Source organism: Ascaphus truei, chromosome 3, assembly GCF_040206685.1.
Source record: "Ascaphus truei isolate aAscTru1 chromosome 3, aAscTru1.hap1, whole genome shotgun sequence".
NCBI classification, from domain to species: domain Eukaryota; kingdom Metazoa; phylum Chordata; class Amphibia; order Anura; family Ascaphidae; genus Ascaphus; species Ascaphus truei.
Window position 1 is genome coordinate 16,493,005 of NC_134485.1, and position 23,094 is coordinate 16,516,098.

Consider the following 23,094-nt stretch of genomic DNA (forward strand, 5'->3'; position numbering starts at 1 on the left):
ACACCAGTACAAGTCACTGGAGGAAACCGGGGCCTGTGGGCTGTCAGGAGGTGGGAGAGATTCATTCACTGTACTGTGAAGCCTCCGGCCTAAGGAATTACACACTGCACAGTGTACATTTGCTATCACCGGACTGTTGTAGGGTAGCGACCCATTTCAAGGTGGATTCTCACTCACCCTGCAATTGACTGCAATGGATTAACCCTCCTGCTGCCAGAGGGACATGGCAAACATACAGTATACAGCAGCTGATTTTTAAGTGAAACTCTTAGCTTTTTCATAACCTCTCATGCTTTCACTATTTTAATAATGCAAGGTGTTTCACAAAGCTTTGACACATGCAATAAAAAGGATCTTAAACATAATACTGTTTAAATCAGTTGTTAATTAGGAGGTGTTTACACCTAATTGCAGGGAAGAACGTGCCATAGTGAGTTTGCAGGTGATTAGGACGAGTTATCGTCAAGCATTTTTGTTTTGATTGGCTGAGCGAGCGCAGCGAAGACTTTAACTAGACTTTGTGGCCACTTTGGGGGGTGTCTGTGTGCCTGTGTGCCTGTGTGTTTATGTTTGTCTGTGTGCCTGTGTGTTTGTGTGTTTATGTGTCTGTGTGCCCGTGTGTTTATGTTTGTCTGTGTGTCTTGTGTGTCTGTGTGTTTATGTGTCTGTGCCCGTGTGCCTGTGTGTCTGTGTGCCTATATTTGTCTGTGTGTCTTGTGTGTCTGTGTGTTTATGTGTCTGTGTGCCCGTGTGCCTGTGTGTTTATGTTTGTCTGTTCTCTCTCCACAGGCTATACACGATTCTGATGACATTTTTAGGGTACCTTTCTGCCACCCTAAGTCTCATACGCTCGCTCCGCTTGCTTGCGGGAGTGCGAGCTTTTACCTTGCCGCGCTGTTGGAGCAGACGCGATCTCTGCTCATAGTGCAGGGGTGTGGCGGGGGCGTCACAAAGCTGGTTCGCCCTCATTGGCTGAACCAGCTCACGTGACACTGACGTCACGCGGCAGCCGCCTGGTATCACAAATTCTCTTGACTCCTCAAAATGCTGCCTCGGAACGCGCTACGGCGCCGCTAGGCGCGCGGGCACTTGGCTAACTTCATTAGCCAAACATGGAAGAGTGCCTGCCGTGCGTGCGCAGCATAAACCCGGCCTAACGAAACACATCCTCCTTACAACACATAACATGTATTATTTTGCAACAACATTTTTAGACTTTTAGCTGGACCCACGTCAGAGAAATGTCATATTTTAAATGAAAATAAATTGGTTACCATGGTAACAAACAACCCTGTACAATAACCCGAGCTTCACTTTGACATCTCGGAGGCAGAGATAATTATTCACTGCGCAACACGTTTTTTCCTTGGTCATACAGCACGGCGACTTGTTTTTTGTTTTTTTAACTTTGGGACAGGTTGCTGCGAATGAGACTGCCATTGTTTTTCCCAGTTGGTGGTTTTGGGGGTGGGCAAACATATTGAATACTTAGGCGCCAGACAGGTGCAGGGTTTTGCTAGGAGGGCGGGGGTGGTATTCCGACTATCACCCCTTCTACCAGCGGCTCTGTCTCACTGTGTGTCATTGTGTATCTGGGACACACAGACTCTGTCACACTCACTCTTAGGCCGCGCTTATAGTGCCGGCGACGCGACCCGTCTCCATTGTGAAAGTTATATTTTAAGTTTAGGCGAGATCGCTGGCTGACAAAAGGGGGAGGGCAGAGGCACGGAGAAGCTCCTGATTGGCCGCAAGGGGAGACCGTCGCCAAAAATAAATAAATATCGGCGACTACCAGATTTTTGGTAGCACTGTCAGACTCACTCTCTTACACACTCTTGCACAGAGACTGCCACACACTCTCACACAGAGACAGCCATACACTCTCGCACAGACTGCCACATACACTCGCACAGACTGCCACACACTCTCGCACAGAGACTGCCACACACTCTCGCACAGAGACTGCCACACACTCTCGCACAGAGACTGCAACACACTCTCGCACAGAGACTGCAACAAACTCTCGCACGCATCACTTCCACGTGCACTCTCGCACATCACTTGCACACACACTCTTGCACGCATCACTGCCACACTCTGACACGCATCACTGCCACACACTCTTACACGCATCACTTGCACACACACTCTTACACGCATCACTTGCACAGACACTCTTGCACGCATCACTGCCACACACTCTTACACGCATCACTGCCACACACACTAGCACACATCACTTGCACACACACTCTTGCACACATCACTGCCACACACTAGCACACATCACTGCCACACACACTCGCACACATCACTGTGACAGACTCACCTGTGCGCTGCTTCTGAACACCTGCTGTTGATAGGTTGACCAGAGGAATACAGGACATCGGCAGCTATCACCCCGCGGGGCATGTTTGTCGAAATTCTTCCCCCGATTACCAGTAGAAACCGGAAACCGTGCTCCACGGGGACATCGGTGTGCTGAAGGGAGTAATATTCCTCATTCTCTTATATAAAAGTGGCCACATTGGTGACACAATGTTTTAAAGGGAAAGTGCCACATCACCAAGAATGTTCTTTGCTTCGTTAACAACTTTCAATCATCCTTAAAGCGGCATCGCATGTTTTGTTGTTTCTTAATAGGTTAATTTCAGCTCCGGGGACCCCCTGCTTCCCGAGATACGTACCTCCGTAGGTCACCCCGGTAGGACGATCAATATGGCGGTTTAAAAGCCCCCACGTGCCAATAGGAAGCCGCAACATCATCCCTTGCGACTTCCTGTTTAGCTCGAGTGATGCGGGACTTTTGAAACGGGTCTGAAATACCAGCATCACCTTCCGATGTAAGTAGCGCGGGGAGCGGGGGGCGTCTCTGCAGCGGACATCAACGCTGTTAAGCTCCGAATACCCCCCCGCGTAACTTAGGGAGAGAAAAAAAATGAACATGGACCGTCACTTTAAAATAATTATATTTAATTCAGGTTTTTTTTGGCAATAAATGCGTTCCTGCTGTCCTCCGTTGCGTGTAATTGTAAGCTAATCGCTGGTGTTTATTGCCCCACCCCCACATCTCTTTGGTTTATGATGGCATTATATTTAGTTGAACAAAGAAAACAACTTGCTGGTTTTGTACAAGAGATTACACACAGTCTTATAACAAAATAAATGCGGTAAGGATTAAAAAAACTCCCCAAAGCATATGGTTTCAACACCCGGTAAAGAACATTTTCATGCATTTGCTTCCTACTCGATGTAAAACTGCTTGCGCTTCTATTTCCTTCACGTTCTAGAAGTCATGTGCCCTCATTTGGTACTTATATTTATTTTCCTTTATCTCTTTAAAAAGTCAGTCCAAGTGGCACTTAGAAATCATATTATATCATCTTTCCTTTTGTTTTAATATATGCAGCCTTTGATTACCTTTCTTGAAAATTCATTTCCTAAGCTGCTGATCGATTCGTTGTCCCGCCATCGTTCAGCAAAGATCCTGCTTCCCAGGGTTCACTAAATGGCCGCCTTTCAGTTTTAAATCAATCCTTCAGTCAGTGTAACTCAGCAGCTACAATGTATTCGTATATTACTATGGTAACATTATCTATTGTTGCAGTTTGCAGCTCAAACTGCTGGGAACATTGGCAACACATGATTACAAACAGGAAAGTGTTGTAAAGATCTTGCACTGCTAGGGAGACGTGCTAAAACCTGCGATAGAAATCAAAGGAAGCTCAGTATATTAAAACTCCAAAAATGGCATTAAGAGCCGAATAAAAAATAAAAATTAAAAAAAAAGGTCAAATGTTATCTAATACTACAGAGCCGATTTATTAAAAAAAAACAAGAAATAAAAAAAACACTTTTTTTACAGGATGGGACCGAGGCGTTTTTCAGAGCTGACCTGGTTTTCGAGATACCTATCGGTGAAGTTAGAGTTCCCGTTTAAATCTTCCTCCGGAGGAAACACACCGGCTGACAAATCTCCGGCCATATAATAACCAGGAAGTAATACCAGTAACTTTACCAGTAAGTTTCTTGGAAACCTTGGCTCATTTATGCTTTGGGGGACAATCCTGAAATCTAAAAAAAACAAGGAGGTTTGGCATACTGCCATTTCGGGGGATTGCTGCTTTAAAGCTGTCACCCCCCCCTTTAATATGGGCATCAATACAATCCATACAATAAGTAATTAGCTTAGTTGCCGGTCAATCCGTTCTCCTGTGATCGATCGGCGAAGATTCGGCTTGGGGGTACACTAAATGGCTGCAAATAAGTATTTACTCAGTATCTGTGACTTTGTAAATGGTTGCTATAGAAACAAAAAATGCTTGTTACATTATAATACATTAAAAATGTTATTCAAAGTTGTTTTTTTTTAAATGATACAAGTATTTTCTCATAGCACAGAACGGATTTTTTTAGATAAAAAACACACATGTAGGATATTACTTGGTCTGCAGCTTTAAATGTAATTGATTGCAGCATTAATCGTTCAAAACAACCAAAGGAAAAAAATCTGGATCAACAAATTTCCTGTATGTACTGTAAAATTAAAAACATATTTTACAATATTTATATTTCTTTTTTTAAAGGTTCCACTTAATCTACTAAACATACCACTGCCATGAATTCACTGTACAGAATAAAATACAGCTCACATAGCTAGCTCTGTGTCACATCATCAGATGATGAAGAGACCTCTGGCGTCTCAAAAGCCCATACACAAGGCAACCTTGTACGATGAATACGTTGGTCCAGTGAAAGTTATCACAGCCTGTGAAGTATCTTAGGCCGTGCGTATAGTGCCCGCGACGGGCGATGCGACGCTACAGGTGATGTCACCCGTCTCCGCCAGCAAAAGTTATATTTCGCTTTGCGGCAGCGTCGCGGGCGTACTGGCATTTGATTGGTTCAGGGGCTCTCAAATGAGGCGACAGCCCTTGAAAAATCAAATATTGCAAGCTATCAAAATTTGCGACGCGATGTCGCTCCGTCGCTCCGTCGCTCCATCGCATTGTCGCCATCGCGCTTACTCTAAGCGCACGCGGCAGCGGTCAATGCATTTGTTTTTGGGTGATATCGCCGTCGCCTGTCGCGGGCACTATACGTGCGGCCTGAACCTTTCTGGGACCCTTCAAATTTGGTTTGAGGGATGAAGAAATTGGGCCAAGGTATTCACATACAGGGATCGCAGAGAAAGAGTGGTGTCTGGTAACAGCACTGTGAATTAGGAAGTTAAGAAGAAACATATATCCAAGAGCCTCGGGTAATACAGACAGTGTAATCAGATGAAATGCTGTCTCCACCTTTAGCCTGAACAATCAGTATGCCTTCTCAGTTGATCTTATACAGTATAATATTATAGGCAGTGGTCGACAAATCACCCAAAAATCTTCTCGCCGAACAAAAAAATCTACTCGCCACGTAGTACCACACGTGTGCTGCTTGGGCCAATAGGAGCTCGCCACGATGTTAAATCCACTCGCCCGGGGCGTGCAAATGTATAGGTTAGTCGAACACTGATTATAGGGGTCCTGCTTTTGTACGTTGGAAACATTTCCTGGTTTGGGGACTGGCAGAAACTTTTATGAACACATTGTTGGTGGAAAACCATAAAGGGTGGCAGTGACGTTTAGAATTCACTACATGTTTCATACCCATCATATGCATCGGAGCTAGCTATATAACGCAATCAAAATCCCCGCTGTATGGCCACATTGTAAAATGTTTCCAATAGTCACGGTAAAGCCATGCAAAGGGCATGTTGTGTGCAGTATGGCAACCAAGGGGTTAGCATTTTTACTAAATGTACTTTTATTCTACCGCACTCTGAGGTTCTGTGTCATACAACGTTACTGGTCCATGGCCATGTAATCAATTCTTCATGTTTAATTCCATAGTTATTAATAAAATGTGGTGTTACTAGAGTTCCTTGAGGATCAGTTAGAGCAGGGTTGCGCAAAGGGGGGTGCGAGATTTTCTGGGGGGGGGGGGGAGGGAGGTGCGGCGCTTGCAGAGGCCCCACGCTCTTCCCCAAAGCATTTAAATGAAATGCCACGTGAGAGTGCGCGAAGCCGCTAAGTTCCCTAACCTGATCTCCGGCAGCTTCTGGCCGGTGACAAGGTAAGGGGGGACGGGGACACGAGCAGGGGGGGAGCGCACCCCTGAGATACAGCAGCTGGGTTAGAAAGTAGACATTAGCCCCTATTATAGCAGAGCACCAATTAGTAAATATGGACCGTTATGCATCCAACTAACAGCCGGTTCCTTTTACATGCAGTATATTCAACAGAGAAACAAACTCAGGGACAACTGGTCTTATCTGGTAGGGGCAGAGAAGGACAACTTCATATTGAAAACTACAGCAAATAAAAATATAACTTGTGCGCACATTCACATGTCTCAGACAGGGCTGCAACCCTGCATTTCACCATGATCTCCTAGCATACAGTGCTTCCAGTGCAGCTAGGGATTCCGGGAAATGACATGCAAATGAGCACAGTGTCACCTTTTGCCCCAAATCCATTTTAACATTGACCCCTATAAGCGTATGCCTCCCACATTACACATCTTTTCAGTTCAGCCTGGGTTAAAGAAGTGCAGAGACAATAAGCCCACTCATAGACAGCTATTTTGACCTTCCGGGCCTCATCATTCAGATAATGGTTACACTGGTTTTGCAATTTGAAACTGATAGTTTTAAACCACACGTTAAACAATTATGGTGGGTAAAACAAGTGACAAAAACCTTACAGCATACAGCAAATTAAAAAAATCACTTGTCCCCATAATCTCCCAGCGTGCAATGCTTCCACTGCAGCCAGGGTTTCTGGGAAATGACATGCAAATGAGCACGCAGTGGCACTATTAAAAACTAGAAAGCGCTCCTTTCCAATAAGTTGCAATACACACTCCAGACTGGAGCATATTGTGGAAGAAGCGCCCAGGCTGCCAGACTTCCTGTGACACTGAGGTGCAAGCACGCACGTGCTGTTTCTGTACCTTTTAATATCCGCACAGCCGCGTTTCAATCCCCCTCTTGTTTTGACTTGAGAATAAGACGCTGTAGCTTTCATATGACAAAGTCACATTTGTCAGAACACATTTTTGGCAACGGGTTTCAAATCGAGCAGCTGTGGTTTCTTCAGACGGCCCTAGAAGCCCCGCTCCTGCTTGGAATAAGGCGGTCCCGGGCTCTGGCGCTGATTCTGAAAGGCTTTGCTTCGTGGCTTTCTTGCGCGCTGTTTTTTGTTGTTGTTGTTTTTCTTTGTGCGTGCAGGTGTGAATTCAGTATTTCTACCTAAAAAAAATTAGCAAAACCAAACCTCGCTGTGTGGCAGTGTAAAGCGTATACTTTCTGAATAGGAGAGCTGCAATGGGTATTATTGCTGTGTTAATGCCTGGGCCACGTTGCCATGGTTTGCAGTTTGTCGGCCTATTTTGTGCACATATATGTCATGTCTTGCTTGATGCCTTGTACTTAATGTCTTATGCATGCTTTAGCCCAGGAGTGGTCAGCTCCGGTTCTCAAGCGTTACTAACAGGTCGGGTTTAGTAACCCTTGAGAACTCGAGTTGACCACTCCTGGGCTAAAGCATGCATAAGACATTAAATACAAGGGATAAAGCAAGACATGACATATATGAATTTTCGATTTATTTAGATTTTTTTTTGTTGTTACGGGAGCCAGAGTTCCCTTAGGACTGGTTACTGACCTAACCCCCCTGACTACCAACATATTTGTAGTTTTTTTGTTTTTGTACCGGGTTTGACACGACACAAATATGTCCGTTGTGTCACCAATATATAGTATCAATGTCATCTCCCAATGATGTTGCAATGTTCTGTTGTCTGCCAGAGCACACCATGACCCGGCAGCCATTTTGTGTTCCCTAGGTGGCTCAATCTGTGGCTCAGTCGAAGACTGATTCAGCCACCTGTGCTGAAGCAGGGATATCCTTAAAACCTGACCTGTTGGTGACCCTTGAGGACTGGAGCTGCCCAACCCTTCCTTAGCCTGCCAGAACATTGTGTCCCATGGTTAGCCGCATGAAGAACTGCCCTGAGCGTACAATTTTACTATACCATCAGTCAGCCATTTAACGGTATCATTCCCACCTTACGCGTGTTCCTTTTCTCCTGACAAACACAGTTTATTTTATGGGCTGCAAGATTCTCTATCCATGATGGGTAGCTGCAGCAGTGACAGTAATGTTTAAAGGAGCAGTCCTACCTGGGAAATCATTTTTAATTGATTTTTTTCCCCTCCCTTTTTGGAACTGCGGAAGTCCCTGCACCTGAACCAGAGCATGAACTGCTATGCTAATGGTGGAGACCCATTTAATGCAGCAATCACCCCAAATAATAGGTTTTTTTTTGTTGTTACGGGAGCCAGGGTTCCCTTAAGATTGGTTACTGACCTAACCCCCCTGACTACCAACATATTTGTGGGATTTTTGGGGGGGTTTTTTGTACCGGGTTTGGCACAACACAAAAATGTCCGTTGTGTCACCAATATATAGTATCAATGTCATCTCCCAATAATGTTGCAATTTTCTGTTGGCCGCCAGAGCTCACCATGACCCGGCAGCCATTTTGTGTTCCCTAGGTGGGCAAAACTGTTTGTCGATCAGGAGGCGAGGTGTTCCCAGAGGTTAGGGGATCACGGACGAAGGAGCCCCTGATTCAAGGAAGATGAAGAAAAAGCAACATGAAAAAATTATTTCGCTTCAACAATATAAGGGAGTTGCAACAGAGTAAAGACATTCAGCCGTGTCTAACCGTCCTTCTATTTTTAACACCAGTTTAATAATTTAGTGTACGTTACAAAGCTTTTCTACATTCTTTTACAGGTCATGATACCTTTTCACAGATAGCCATTACCTTTCAACCACTGTTGATCGATAACACACCAAATAATTGAGGTTTCCACAAGACAAAACATGACTTTTACAGCAGTCCTGAAAATAGCACAGCCACTAACATAATGTTCATTTCATGCTCCATTCATGAGCCGCCTCATTATGTGACGTTATTATAGCTCTCTGGAACCAGGTGTTCTGCGAAGCCAGGTTGGCCCAGTCTGACCCAACAGAAGCCCCAAGGGTGGCACAATAGTCTGATTATAGGGTATACTGGGGTACAGTAGCTACCCAAGTAGAGACAGGGATTACTTATTACATAAAACAGCTGTTCTGTGCCTGATTATAGAAAAATCTACATCTGTTAACATTGGAGCAGAACTCTTGAAATGAATTATACACGAAAAACAGGTAGAAACCACTGTCCATCTATATATGTGTGTATATTTCCGTGGCGTTAGGGTAGAGTACAAGGTGCTGGAACCCTAAGCTAAGAAAAAGACATTTATATCAAAACTACAATGAATAATTCAGCTGTAAATAAAGAAATGTGAAAGAAAAGCATCGATCCCTTCCCATGTACAGGTATCACAGTATTCCCTGTTCATCCCTAAAAAAGGTGGTGGATCCAACAAAAGAGTTGCTTGCACTACACAAATGTATACATACAAACATACATTTCTTATTACTACTATTATTGTTTTGGACCAACTAGGCCTAACTTTGCTGTATTCATATTGTCAGATTAAACCAGCAGTGGGCAAACTCAGTCCTCAATAGGCCCTGCTTCAAGGATATCTTCAGCCCAGGATCAATTTAAAATGACAGTCACTAATTGAGGCCCCCAGTGCTGACGCAGGGTTATCCTTCACACCTGCCCTGTTGGTAGCCCTTGAGGACTGAGTTGGAACACTGCTGGACTAAGCCTTTGGTTTTGTAGTTGACAGCTTGAAATCCCAGCAGTACGATGAGTTTAGAGCAGGCCCCGGTAGTGTGCAGATAGGCAGGCGTGCGGATTGCATGGTGTGGCAGCCTTGTTGCTGCTGTACTCCAGCGAACCTCGTATGCAATATTTCCCACTGATCCCTTCCCCTGACACCTGGAAGAGCGAATTGATACAGGCAGATTTCCCTCAACCTGCAGACTTTTCTCACCAAGCAGCCTGCGGTGCTTGTCACTACCAGTCAAATAAGGACAATTTCTACCAGTTACTCCTGCTGTTCTGCCTTTTTCCCCCTCAATGACAGTACATGTATTTGTTATTCTTTATAACTCTCTTTGAAGTCAGGAATCCAAAGGGAATCTAAAACCGGCCAGATGTTTCTCTCGCCGGAGTCGCCGCGAGGATTATGTGGAGCAGAAAACCCTAACAGTTAGAAGTTTACATCAGCTGTATATTTATTCCTCTACAACCCATCAGAGACAATACTTAGCATCACTTGACCTGCAATAGCATAATGTAAATGTTTCCAAGCAAATGCCACTCTATATATCCTGATGCGGTACTTTCATGTACATTGCAGGCAAAGTTCACATTTTTCCTCCTGTCACTGCTCATTCAGAAGAATATATCGGAGTCTCCTTTCTTCGATTGTACAAAAGAAAATGACTCTTGTTATGTTTATATCACAGGAATAGGAGGAAAAAAATAAAGCGTGTTGTCTTCTGACACAACTCGTAAGAGAAAAACCCATTACCTTTCAGCAGACGCGCTACTGCACCGACACACTTTATTCGAGCAAATACCCAGTATGTACCTGGCAGATACCTGGAATGCGCCGCTCCTCACCTCTGACAAGCCCCGTTGCGTTTGCCTTCCCAGCCTGGGTTCATGCCTGGCTGACGGGCGGCTGATCTGTTAAATGATAATGATTAGGATTTAATAGGCTGCAATGCTTCGCGTGTCTACCAGATGGCATAAATTCATGAATTGTAATGCAGTATATATATATATACTGTGCAGTATTGCAGCCAGCGGGAATAAAATGCTTCAATCCCTGCCTGGAAAATACCTCAATGCACTCGGGCAGAAAACAGTCACAAACCTCAATACACCCGGGTATACCCGAATTCGTGGGACTAGCCGAGCTCGAATAAAGTGTGTCGCCAGTGTATATACAGGGGGGAGATTTCCCATACGTATGTCACAATGATGGTTTGGATTTCCTATTCATAAGTCTGCCTTAGCTTATCACTCGAACCTGTTGCATTCGCATTACATGAGAATATCTATTAAAAGGTTGTACATAAAATCATCACATATATGACATTTATATGGTTATTGTCTGTCGGAGGGCTCTTTAAAATATCTTGGGTTTTCTAATAGTAGTTTTCTCTCTGATTTTTATTTTCATGTACTAATGTAAAAAGTGAAGAATTTATAATATCTTTATCTAAACGTAGCGCGGTAATCTAATATAAATTTGCTCGCTGCCGAAAGAAAATAAATAATGTGAGTAATATGTATATATATTTTTTTTACTATTAAGGAAGATGATTTGAGAGACATAATAGTTAATATGGCTGACAGATTAAATGATTTGTCCAAGATCAATTAAAGTGGTCCATGCCTGGATTGTATCCACAAGATTTCATAACCCGAACAATAGATTTTTTTCCCCACGTGTACTGTATATTTGTTGTAATTTGATAGACTGCAATAGCTTTTTAATAGAAATGAAATGACTTAAGATGAATATGCTGGGGAAACCAAGCAAGTCCTCCACAAAGGGATGAACCACGGCAGGCGCACGATATCCGACCCTGATACCACAACACCAGTTTGTCAGCACTTTTCCCTAGTTGGACATTGTATTTCTGATTTGTTGGTATTAGTTCGAAGAGGTAACGTCAGCAACCCTCCGGACAGAAGGACATAGCAACTGGAATGCATCAGAATGTTGGCTTCCCGGGAAAATAGTTTGAATCGGGTCTGGGAATTCATGAGACACCATGGAAAACCTCTTAACACCTACAAAAGAGGTTAGGAGAAGGTGTAGATAGCTCTATTCACACCTTTGTGTTCACAACTGAGGACAATACCTCTGCCCCATATACTTATCCTCTCAACACCTTACCCTTGAATGAATGAACCAGAAGACAATACCCTAGCTACATTATCTTCTGAATGCCTCATTCACAGAAGAAGACCTGTGCTGTGATGAACCTCACGCCCTATGTATTTAAGCCTCCCATCTCCGGTGTGGAGATCACATGTGAAGAAGAGACCTCTGCAGCCCAAAAGCTTATGCACTAGAAAACCTTCTACCATTGATATCTTGGTTCATTAAAAGGTATCACAGCCTATGAAGTATCTTAATCTTCTGGGAACTAATATAGCACCCTTCAGTTTTGTAATGTAATTGTTATAATCAAATAGAAATAGCATTGGTTTTTATAATATCAAATGAGGGAACAGCACTTACCACAGTTGTAATGATCTTCTGTCGATCTTTTGTGGTTGGGTGCCTGCTGACTGACCACCTTTAGTTTAGATTAGTCAGAGCACTGCTCAGATCATCAAATATCATCTGAAACATACCTAGCTGCGGAGGAGCATTTTGTCAATAGACCAGTGCAGGGGTGGGCAATTCCAGTCCTCAAGGGCCACCAACAGATCAGGGTTTCAGGATATCCCTGCTTCAGCACAGGTGACTCGATCAAGGGCTCAGTCAAAGACTGAGCCACTGATTGAGCCACCTGTGCTGAAGCAGGGATATCCCTAATACCTGACCTATTGATGACCCTTGAGGACTGGAGTAGCACACCCCTGGACTAGCGCCTCGAACCTGTAGAAGGGCCGTGCATGTCCAAGGCCCTACTCTATTTCTAAAATGCTCTGCTGCTAGGTATGTTACAGATGATCGTTTGTTATTTTTCTATGATATATATATATATAATAAAGAAGATGAATGTTTTCAATATTTAAGGATTGAGGAGTGCTCCGACTAATTTTATTATTATTTTTTTTTTTTAATCATAAACCACATTCAAAACCATATTCTATACGTACTTTCCAGTTACTTCATACTGTATGTGCAGTATGTCTACTAAACAGTGTTCCATTTTATCATTCTAATTATATCGCTAAAACCATTTTTGAAGACAGACAAAATTGGTCGGAAATATTAAAGAGAGGAAGTGTGTTCTTCTCATCTTCAGATGGGTCTTCTTGTAAAACAGCAATTATTTTTGTTTTTTGTAACCTAAACCGAGAGGTCCACCGCACCTGATCTTTTATCCACGACCTCGGGGGACAGCCTGGTTTTCAGGATGCTTTAGTTTTTCTAGTGATGTTGAACACAAAAAGCTACAAATACTGATGCAGCGGCCGCTATTCGAACACATCTCGGCGCCGATTTTGAGTTCTCTGCTGTTCCGCACGCAGCGTGAACGCGGCCAATCGCCCCAGGAACCCGCGCTTATCCCAGGCACCCGCGCTTATCGCGGATGTTTTGTTTGGATTTCATGGATTCTGTTTCTTCTTTTGCAATAAAATGGATGAATTGTAATGTGTACAGTACTGTGCTACTGTGCTACTGTGTCACTGTGTTACTGTGCTACTGTGCTACTGTGCCAATTTCATGTTTTTAATAGCCAGAACTAGTGATGTACCGGGTACCGGGTACTACCCGGTGGCTTTTCAGCTACCCGGAAATTACCCGGACCCGGCAGCTGGAAAGTGGACCCGGCGCCGGGTATCCGGGTAATGTCAAGGTAGTTGAAAAGTATCTCTTACTTACCTGCTGGAAGCCCGCGGCGACATCTGGACAGTTAAGCAGAGGGGCGGGGGCGGTGGGGCAGCATCAGCGGTCAGTGTGGAGCCCGCGCCACGGGGAGCTGCAGGACTCCATACTGCACTGTGAGCTGGGACCATGTGACCGGAGCAGGAGAAGAAGCTTTGCTATTGGACAGCCGGCATATATTGGTAACTGGGGGGAGGGGGGTCACCAGAGGTCAGCTCCATGGGATGCCCCGCTTTAAGTAAGTAAAATTATATATTTATTGAGCAGCGTGGACTACTTCTGCTTCAAAGCAGACTGGTGTCAACTGATTTGTATACTGCGTACTGTGTACAGTACATAGTTTTACCTGTAGACATAGCTAATATTGATATTCTTCATCCTGGTGAGCTTCAACTGAAAGTTAATGATTTATGTGAATATTGAAATAGAAATGACTTTTATCAGCAACAAAACTGTGCCAAAAAGGGGCGCATTTGAGCCATGTTATGACCATGGAAAGACTAACCCGTCTAGTCCATGACAGGTTTAATAGTTTCTTGACAACTTGGGCGACTTATGTATGGCAAAATCCAAACCTGACTTAAGACCGTGAACTCAGACTCGATTTTAAACCAAAATGTGTGCACTCCTAACATATAGGATGTCTTTTATACTTTTATATAAATATATGTATACCTTTATGTGCAAGATCCCTGCACGGAGACCATTGTGGATGATTTCCCTTAACCCCCCCCCCCCCACCCCCCCTTTTCATTTTCTGTACCCCTCCCTCCCCTCCCTGTTAAATTTTAAAAAACAATAAAATACAAGTTAAAAAAAAAAGAAGGGGGTGCATTATGTTTTATGTGATTGTTTAATTAAATGTTTAAAGGAAATAAAAATACCACTTGTGGGTACATTTGCATGTCTCAGTCAGGTCTGCAACCCTGTCTTTCCCCATCATCGCTTAGCAAACAATGCTGCCACTGCAGCCAGGGATTCTGGGTAATGACATGCAAACGAGCACAGTGTGTCACATTTTATTTCTTATCCATTTTAACATGGACTCCTATGAGCTTATGACTGCCGCATTAGGCTGACCGCGCTCATGCTTGAGAGTTGGTGACATCCCCAACTCTCAAAGCATAAAGCGCATGGTGTCCTGCCTAATTTTGCAAGCGAGAGCGGGGGGCATGGATCGGGGCTATTTGTGTGTGTGTAATGTGTGTGTTTGTGTGTGTGTGTGTGTATGTGTATGGCTGTATGTGTATGGCTGTGTATGTGTGTGGCTGTGTGTGTGAGTGTATGGCTGTGTGTGCACGTGTGGCTGTGTGTGTGCGTGTGGCTGTTTGTATGTGTATGGCTGTGTGTATGTGTATAGCTGTGTGTGTGTGTGTCTGACTGAGTGACTGTGTGTATGTGAATGGCTGTGTGTGTGCGTGTGAGTGTGTGGCTGTGTGTGTGTGTTTGTTTGTATGTGTATGGCCGTGTGTATGTGTATGACTGTGTGTGTGTATGACTGTGTGTGTGTATGGCTGTGTGTGCGCGTGTGGCTGTGTGTGTGCGTGTGGCTGTTTGTATGTTTATGGCTGTGTGTGTGTGTGGCTGTGTGTATGTGTATAGCTGTGTGTGTGTGTGTCTGACTGAGTGACTGTGAGTATGTGAATGGCTGTGTGTATGCGTGTGAGTGTGTGGCTGTGTGTGTGTGTGTGTGTTTGTTTGTATGTGTATGGCCGTGTGTATGTGTATGACTGTGTGTGTGTATGTGTATGGCTGTGTGTGTGTGAGGGTGTGTATGTGCACGGCTGTGAGTGTATGGCTGTGTGTGTATGTGTATGGCTGTGTGTGTGTGGCTGTGTTCTGTGTGCACTTACCTCTGCTGAGCGCTCTTCAATCTGAAATTTGTTTGTCTCCCCAAGCGCCGAGCTTGGGAGAGCGTAGAGGTCCGTGCACGAGCGCGCACTACGTGAGCGGGGACGTCAGAATTCACATTGGAAGAAGGAACCTCAGCAAGCTCAGCGGCAGCGAGGACGCAGCCTTACACAGCTTTTCAGCACAGCCTGGGATTAAGAAGTGCAAGGCCAGCAAACCTGCTCACAGACAGCTGTTCACCCTTTTGGGTCTCATCAGTGCAATTTTGGGCTGTTGGCTATGCAATGTGAAGCTGGTACATGGGTTTAACCAGGCAATAAAAAAAAGTTATGGCGGGTAAAATAAGTGACAATAGACCTCCACCATACAGTGTACAGTAAATATAAATACCCCTTGTGGGGCATTCACATGTCTCAGGCAGGTCTGCAGCCCTGCCTTTCCCCATTATCTCTTAGCATACAGTGCTTCCAACATTTAAAGGAGGAATCCAAGCAATATCCTACATGTGTGTTTTTAAATAAATCAGTTCTGTAGTGTTAGATAATACTTACTACCTTTTAAAAAAATTATTATATTTTAATGCGCATTAATATACTGATCATTTTTTAAATTTCTATCGCAGGTTTTAACCCACCTCCCCAGCAGGGCAAGATCTTTGCCACACTTTCCTGTTTGTGATCATTTGTTGCCAATATTCCCAGCAGTTTGAGCTGCAAACTGTAACAATAGATAATGTTACTTTAGTTATATAACAATACATTGTAGCTGTTGAGTTACACTGGCTGACGGGCTGATTGAAACTGAAAAGCGGCCATTTATTTAGTGAACCCTGGAATGCCGGATCTTTGCTGATTGATCACAAGAGACCACATCGATCGGCAGTTTAGGTAATTCGTTTTAATAAAGGTAATCAAAAGCTGCATAAATTAAAACAAAAAAATATATATATCCGCTTGGCTTGCCTCTTTAAGGGACAGACATAGCAGGCAAGAAATATATATATCTATATATATCTATATATATATCCATTATGCAATATAAAATCTTCCTTAGAAATATGCATACCTTTAAAGTAAAATATTCACTTATTTAATTGATGATCAAGTTTCTTACGGTCTGCGTAATTCAAAATATTATCTGGTAATCATTTTTTCCACTTTTTATAATTGGCTATTGATGACAGCAGAATTTGATTAAATAAAACAACACCGTCAAAACCCCCCATAAATTTGCAATTTACCTATATTCATAACATCCTACAAACAGTCTTGTCTGAAATGAGATTAGATAAAGGTTGTAAAAACACTCCAAAGCGTTTGGTTACTATGCAGAAAAACATAAATGTAAAAATCTTTTGTTATTATCATTCCTATAAATATAATGCCAATGTTATACATTCAGTCCCGCCGTGTGACACCCAGTGTCACCCTGGTTCTCACAGTATCACCCAAAGGAGTGAGGAAACCATGCTGAGACCATGAAAATGGGGTGCCTGCCTGGTTTTACTTGCTAGAGCCATGTCCTTTTGGGATAGGCTGGGTGCAACAACGCAAACCGTGTCATCGCGCTGAAGGGAAATGACACGGATGGGGGGGGGGGGTACATTCATTTATATGCAAATAGTATTTTTCCTATCAAACATTTGTAATTATTTGTATGTACTGATATATCCACTCCATAGGGTTTATATTCTTTCCGATTTAGTTTTTTACTAGTAGTCAATTTAGTATCAATTTCCCAGTTGGAGATTCTGTACTTCAGCCAATGGGTACAGAGGACAGTGCGGATCTCCCCTGCTCCATCACACTGGCAGTTATAAGTGGGTATTCATTAGGTACAGGGCCCAGTACCTAGCCAGTGCCTGCTAACGAGGTACAGTATACAGTAGTTTGAGGATCACTGCATGCTACGTAACTACAGTATAGTTTGAGGACCACTGCATGCTACGTAACTACAGTATAGTTTGAGGACCAGTGCCTTCTAAAGAGGTACAGTATAGTTTGAGGATCAGTGCATGCTATGTAGGTACAGTATAGTTTGAGAATCAGTACATTCTAAGTGGGTACAGTATAGTTTGAGAATAAGTACATTCTAAGTAGGTACAGTATAGTTTGAGGATCAGTGCTTGCTAAGGAGGTACAGTATAGTTTGAGAATCAGTACATTCTAAGTAGGTACAGTATAGTTTGAGGATCAGTGCTTGCTAAGGAGGTACAGTATAGTTTGAGGATCAGTACATGCTACTGTAAGTAGGATTGTTTGAGGATCAGTGCTTGCTAACTAGGTACAGTATAGTTTGAGGTCAGTGCTTGCTAACTAGGTACAGTATAGTTTGAGGATCAGTGCCTGTTAAGGAGGTACAGTATAGTTTGAGGTCAGTGCTTGCTAAGTAGGTACAGTATAGTTTGAGGATCAGTGCTTGCTAAGTAGGTACAGTATAGTTTGAGGATCAGTACATGCTAAGTTGGTACAGTATAGTTTGAGGATCAGTACATGCTACTGTAAGTAGGATTGTTTGAGGACCAGTGCCTGCTAAGTAAGTACAGTATACAGTAGTTTGAGGATCAGTGTATGCTATGTAGGTACAGTATTGTTTCAGGATCATCATGCTAAGGAGGTACAGTATAGTTTGGGTATCAGTGCATGCTAAGGAGGTACAGTATAGTTTGAGGATCAGTGCATGCTAAGGAGGTACAGTATAGTTTGAGGATCAGTGCCTGTTAAGGAGGTACAGTATATTTTGAGGATATGAAATAACTCATTTAATTCGTATGAATTTTTTATAAAAAAAATAAATAAAAATAAGACTTCTACTTGTGGAACAAAGCTGAATTAGAACAGGATGGAACTGCTCAGCTGCATTTTGGAAATAATGGTTCATTTAAGCCCTTGTTTGACAGAGGTGCCTGTGACATGTTATTCTGCAATGCATTCCAGGCCTCTTTGGCAGCAAATGGATTCATTGCTGCATTCATTTCAGAGCGTTGCAAAGGGTATATCTGTTAAGCAGTGAATGAGTTAAAGAGGCATTACAAAATCCTTTCCAATCCATTACATTAAAAAGTCATTTTAGTTCCTTAGTAAAATAAAAGCATTTGCGTGCATCTGATTTTGTTCTAATGTCTCTGTACAATAGGAGCTGGTTTGATGCTCTTCTCTGCTAAATGTAACTTGGATTAACTTTCTCTTCTCCTGCTGGAAGACTTAGATGAGATTTAGCTATTAAACCTGTCTGGATTCCGAGGAAACAGTCAAGAGCCCTTCAAAGGCAATGGTAACGCTCCCACAGCAGTGTAATAAATACGGCATCCCAGTCACTATATATTGTCTCATCCATTAATGGAAACCAGTCAACACAGCTTTGTGTTAGATCTTACTGCTATATGTTTAACCCCATTCACTGTCATGTCAAAGCAGTGCCACAGCGTGCCAGAATTGGTTCACCATCACTGGACAGTGAAATAAGGCTGTACCTGTAGTTTGGCTATTACTGAGGAATCGCCTTAATAGGCAGTGTGATGTTTAACACATTCCGGCTGGGTTAGTTTTATTATAACATTTTTGCTCTGACTAGTATTTTGCACTGGAAGTTGAGTGGCCTGTGTAAGGAGACTGTCCTGCAAGTTACATTCACTGTTGTTCTCTGCACTGGTTCAGGCGATCTGGCTTTGTTGCATGTTGGGAGTGCATGCGTGTTGCATGTTGGGAGTGCATGTTAAATGCTGAAATCAATCTTTTCCCACCCTTTTGAAGACTTGGACTGCAGCTGGGGAGAGCCATGGCCCGGTGGCAGCAACTAGAGGCCTGGTAGCTGGATGCAGAAGCTAGGCCCAACTTCCAGCACCAGCCAGTCGGGCCCCCCACAGCCACCGAGCCCGGGACACTTTTCCCGGCTCTCCCCCCTTATCGGCCGCCCTGCCCTCCCATGGTACAATACTTGTTTCTTTCACCATTCTTAGACTCCTATGTATCAAGGCAATTTTGGAGCAAAACAGGGCATTTTAACACTGCACCTATGTATCATTTTGCTCAAATTCTGCCCCACGTTGCATCTTGGGGAGAGTCAGTAGGAGAAGTTACGGAGATTACATGGGTGCGCAGATTATAATGAGAGTATCACATTCTGCATCTCTGCCCCACTTTACACCTTGGGGAGAGTCCATTAGGAGGAGTTGGGGAGTAGTTACATGGTGCATAGATTATAATGAGATGTATCAGATTCTGCGTCTCGTTGCCCCAGCTTGCACCTTGGGGAGAGTCAGTAGGAGGAGTTGGGGAGGAGTTACATGGTGCACAGATTATAATGAGATGTATCAGATTCTGCGTCTCTGCCCCACTTTACACCTTGGGGAGAGTCAGTAGGAGGAGATGGGGAGTAGTTACATGGGGCACAGATTATAAAGAGATGTATCAGATTCTGCAGCTCTCGTTGCCCCAGCTTGCACCTTGGGGAGAGTCAGTAGGAGGAGTTGGGTGGAGGGAAGTTACATGGTGCACAGATTATGAGATGTATCACATTCTGCGTCTCTGCTCCCAGCCAAAGGATCCCGATCATCTGAAAAGTTGAATACAGCTGGGGGGATTTTGGCACAGTGGTCATTTGGGGGGAAACTGTCGGAATTGGGCAGATCTGGATACTGTGAGAATGTGAAGAACGAGCATTATTTCAGTATTTGACAGCCTTGTGCGTGTTTTGGTCTGTTCACTCCAATTTCTTGCCTGTATTTTCCTTTCCCTTTGTATGACCGTGCGTGTTTGGGATTCTTTATGAGTCACTAAGCGCTTCCTGTCTCTTTCAATAATTAGATGGAAAGGTACATTTTGATCTAAAAAAGGACATTTTATTGAGCTCCAGTGTTTAACTTTGTCCTTTGCAAGAATTTGTATTTGATTGCACACTGTGCCTTTATATAATGCAATATAGCTGTAAGTAGCAGTTTTGTGCCACCGATTCCAGTAAAACCCATGAAACGAGCCAAAGATCAGGGGACAAGTACACCCTCTTCCTTGACATATAGCACCCATTGAAAATAGGCGTGTGAACATGTTAAAGGTGCCATTTCATATAGGATCAAACTGACCTAAGGACAGTGATATGTTTTACATTACTACTTTTCCGAAACAGAAAGCTACTGTAGGATTTCAAAATAATCTAATCATGATAAAGACGTGAAAATAACGCGTAGAATATAGTGTAACGGATGTTCCCACTGGTCTGACCCACCCAATCTCACATTGACCCCTGTGGTCTATCCAGCCCTCATTACATGTTCGTGTCTGGTGGTGCACCTGTAGGCAACAGGACTCCTGAGTCTCCCGCATGATGGTATTCGGGGATGTCAAGTCAGACAGGCAGCTGAGGTAGTGTGTGCGAGTCCTACCTATATCACATGCAGCGCCTCCACCTCATCAGGATCTATGCGTCCGCAGGTAGATGGTCCTGATGAGGAACTCCTTCTTGGTGGTGAGGGCCCCTGGAGAGTAATTGCAGACTCACACCATGGGGTTCTCATTGAACAAGTCATCTTTATTGTGCGTGGTGATAAGGCCCAGCTGCCCCTCACAGTCATTGCTTCAGCCGCACATTGCTCCGTGATCCCCTTTAAAAGGTACGCCCTCCCAATGGAGTGGGATTCCCTCTCCCCGCAGGGAGATCACCCCTGTGCCAGGTCCCTGGACACAGTTGGCCTTCTCTGGCTGGATATAGAATGGTGCCACTAGTTACTGCACTAGTGGGCACCTCAGAACTTGCTGCTTCACCTTCACCTTGTAACATCAACCCGCAGCAACCACACTAACTTTAGGCAGTGCAGTGCCTTATATACCTCAGGAAGCAGGCACATCTCTGATGTCACTAACTGTGGACTCAGAGCATGCAGCCACTCCCATCCATACATAGGGCACCTCACCAGGGTGTGAGGGCAAACCTCCATAATTACTGCTGGCATTCCTGTAACTTACCAGGTTTTGCTGCCAGCAGGAGAGATGACTGTAGACATTGTTATGCATGGCTACAATAGTAACATAATAATATGTGGAATTGTGTAGGGTTAAACCTCTAACAGGATCCTAGCATGTTTGCTGTCCAACATACTGTACAAAAGCTCCGCTCCTGGAGATTTGGGTAATGAGGAGGTTTATTTTACATTGACTTGCACTGGGATGAGGAGTCTCCAATCGGGTAGAAAGCCACATATTGTCAGGCCAGACACTGATGCAATGAAAACAGTAGGACATAGAATAAGGTATCCTGTATATATGAATTGATGGTATTTCTCAGTAACATGGTTGTTTTACTGTTTATTTGGCTGAAAATGTCCCATGTTGGTACAGTATCAGTGCTTCTTTGCAAATGTGACTACTGTAGTCCTACTGTAGTAATACACGTCAGGCCATCTGCTCCCACCATTTAACCTCTCTGTCTTCTACTATAGGAAGATCTGTGCTATACCTTGTCAGCCGCTGGTATCTGAACCATTCATGGCTGTAGAATCAGCTATTCGCTTTCATTTAAGTCCTGGTGCAATATTTCAGGGGGGATTACAGCCCTTGTTTTCCACATGCTCGGCAGCCTGAAGGGAGAAACACAATCACTGTGTGGTGCAAGCAGTACCACCCTAACTGAGCTCTCCTCCTAGAAGTAAAAGGACATTCCTGGACAAATATCATACAGGAAAGCTAAAGTGGTGTCTCAAAGCTATCCTTACGTATGAGTTACATGTAAAAGGCTTAGCTTTAAGCTAAATGCTTTTACAGTTTACATACTTCCCTCCAGTGCAGAATATTGCATGTAAAAGCTAGTTTCTAGCTGTGACGTCTTACTGTAGGACATCTCTAGTATGATATCTCTTACTGCTTTGAGGTCTGTGGGGTCTCACATTTGTGTGATCAGCTATTCTTCATCAACGGGCAGCTGAGCTAAATTTCCCTCCATTATTAGAGCAACATTTTAATTTAGTAGCTGCAAGTGCTATGACGAAAATGTGGGATTTAATACCTTTGGTGTAATGATTTGTATTTAAAATGATGCGTAGCCCTTGTTATACGTACAGTACATAAGCATCGCACTCCGCTATCTTCCTTCTCTCTAAGTTTGCTGTTATCTTTTTTTTAAGGTACTGGTCTGGGGACCTTACATTAGAAGACACAACAAAGAAGGAAGATACGGTGTCAATACAAGGGTAAGTGCCACAGTCACAACATGACAATCTGTACCTTGGAGTGGTTGCAATCTAAGCAGTGTAGAGGATGTCAAATGGAAGTTAATAGGATCATATGCAAGTGCACATGTTGTAACAATATACGGTAAGTGCATAAAAGAAGAGAGGTTAGATAAATATACAGGTTGTAAGCGAGTGAAATATGAGTAATAGAGATGTCGGAGAGAAGAACCAACACGAGTGAAGGCTTTGGATGCTTTGTGGAAGTGGAGAGGGTAGGGGGCTACTTAAAGGCTTGAGGAAGTGGGATTCCTGCACCGATTGCAATAAACAAAGCACTCATCTGATCCACTTCATGTGTAGTTCATAAAGCCGATTCCTGAAAAGGGTAAAGCCGTCTCTGAAAATAACCAGTGATACTTATATTGAGTCATACACTTTTCTCCACGTTGTGTAAGATGAACCTACAGAATAAAATAAC

The 23,094-nt window shown here is 43.6% G+C and overlaps 1 protein-coding gene across 13 annotated transcripts in view; it reads left to right on the forward strand.

The window, feature by feature from the left end:
* Positions 1 to 23,094, forward strand: part of ZBTB20 (zinc finger and BTB domain containing 20) — an 876,097-nt gene that overhangs the window by 491,921 nt on the left and 361,082 nt on the right. For 11 of the 13 annotated variants that reach the window (XR_012800368.1, XM_075593654.1, XM_075593664.1 and 8 more), the window contains one exon: positions 22,569 to 22,634. The exons of 1 other annotated variant lie outside the window; for it this stretch is intronic. The gene's annotated coding sequence lies outside the window, so the exon portion shown is untranslated. Of the gene's footprint in view, positions 1 to 3,868; positions 4,024 to 22,568; positions 22,635 to 23,094 lie in introns of all 13 variants that reach the window. One more of the 13 variants, XM_075593658.1, reaches the window with a different exon arrangement.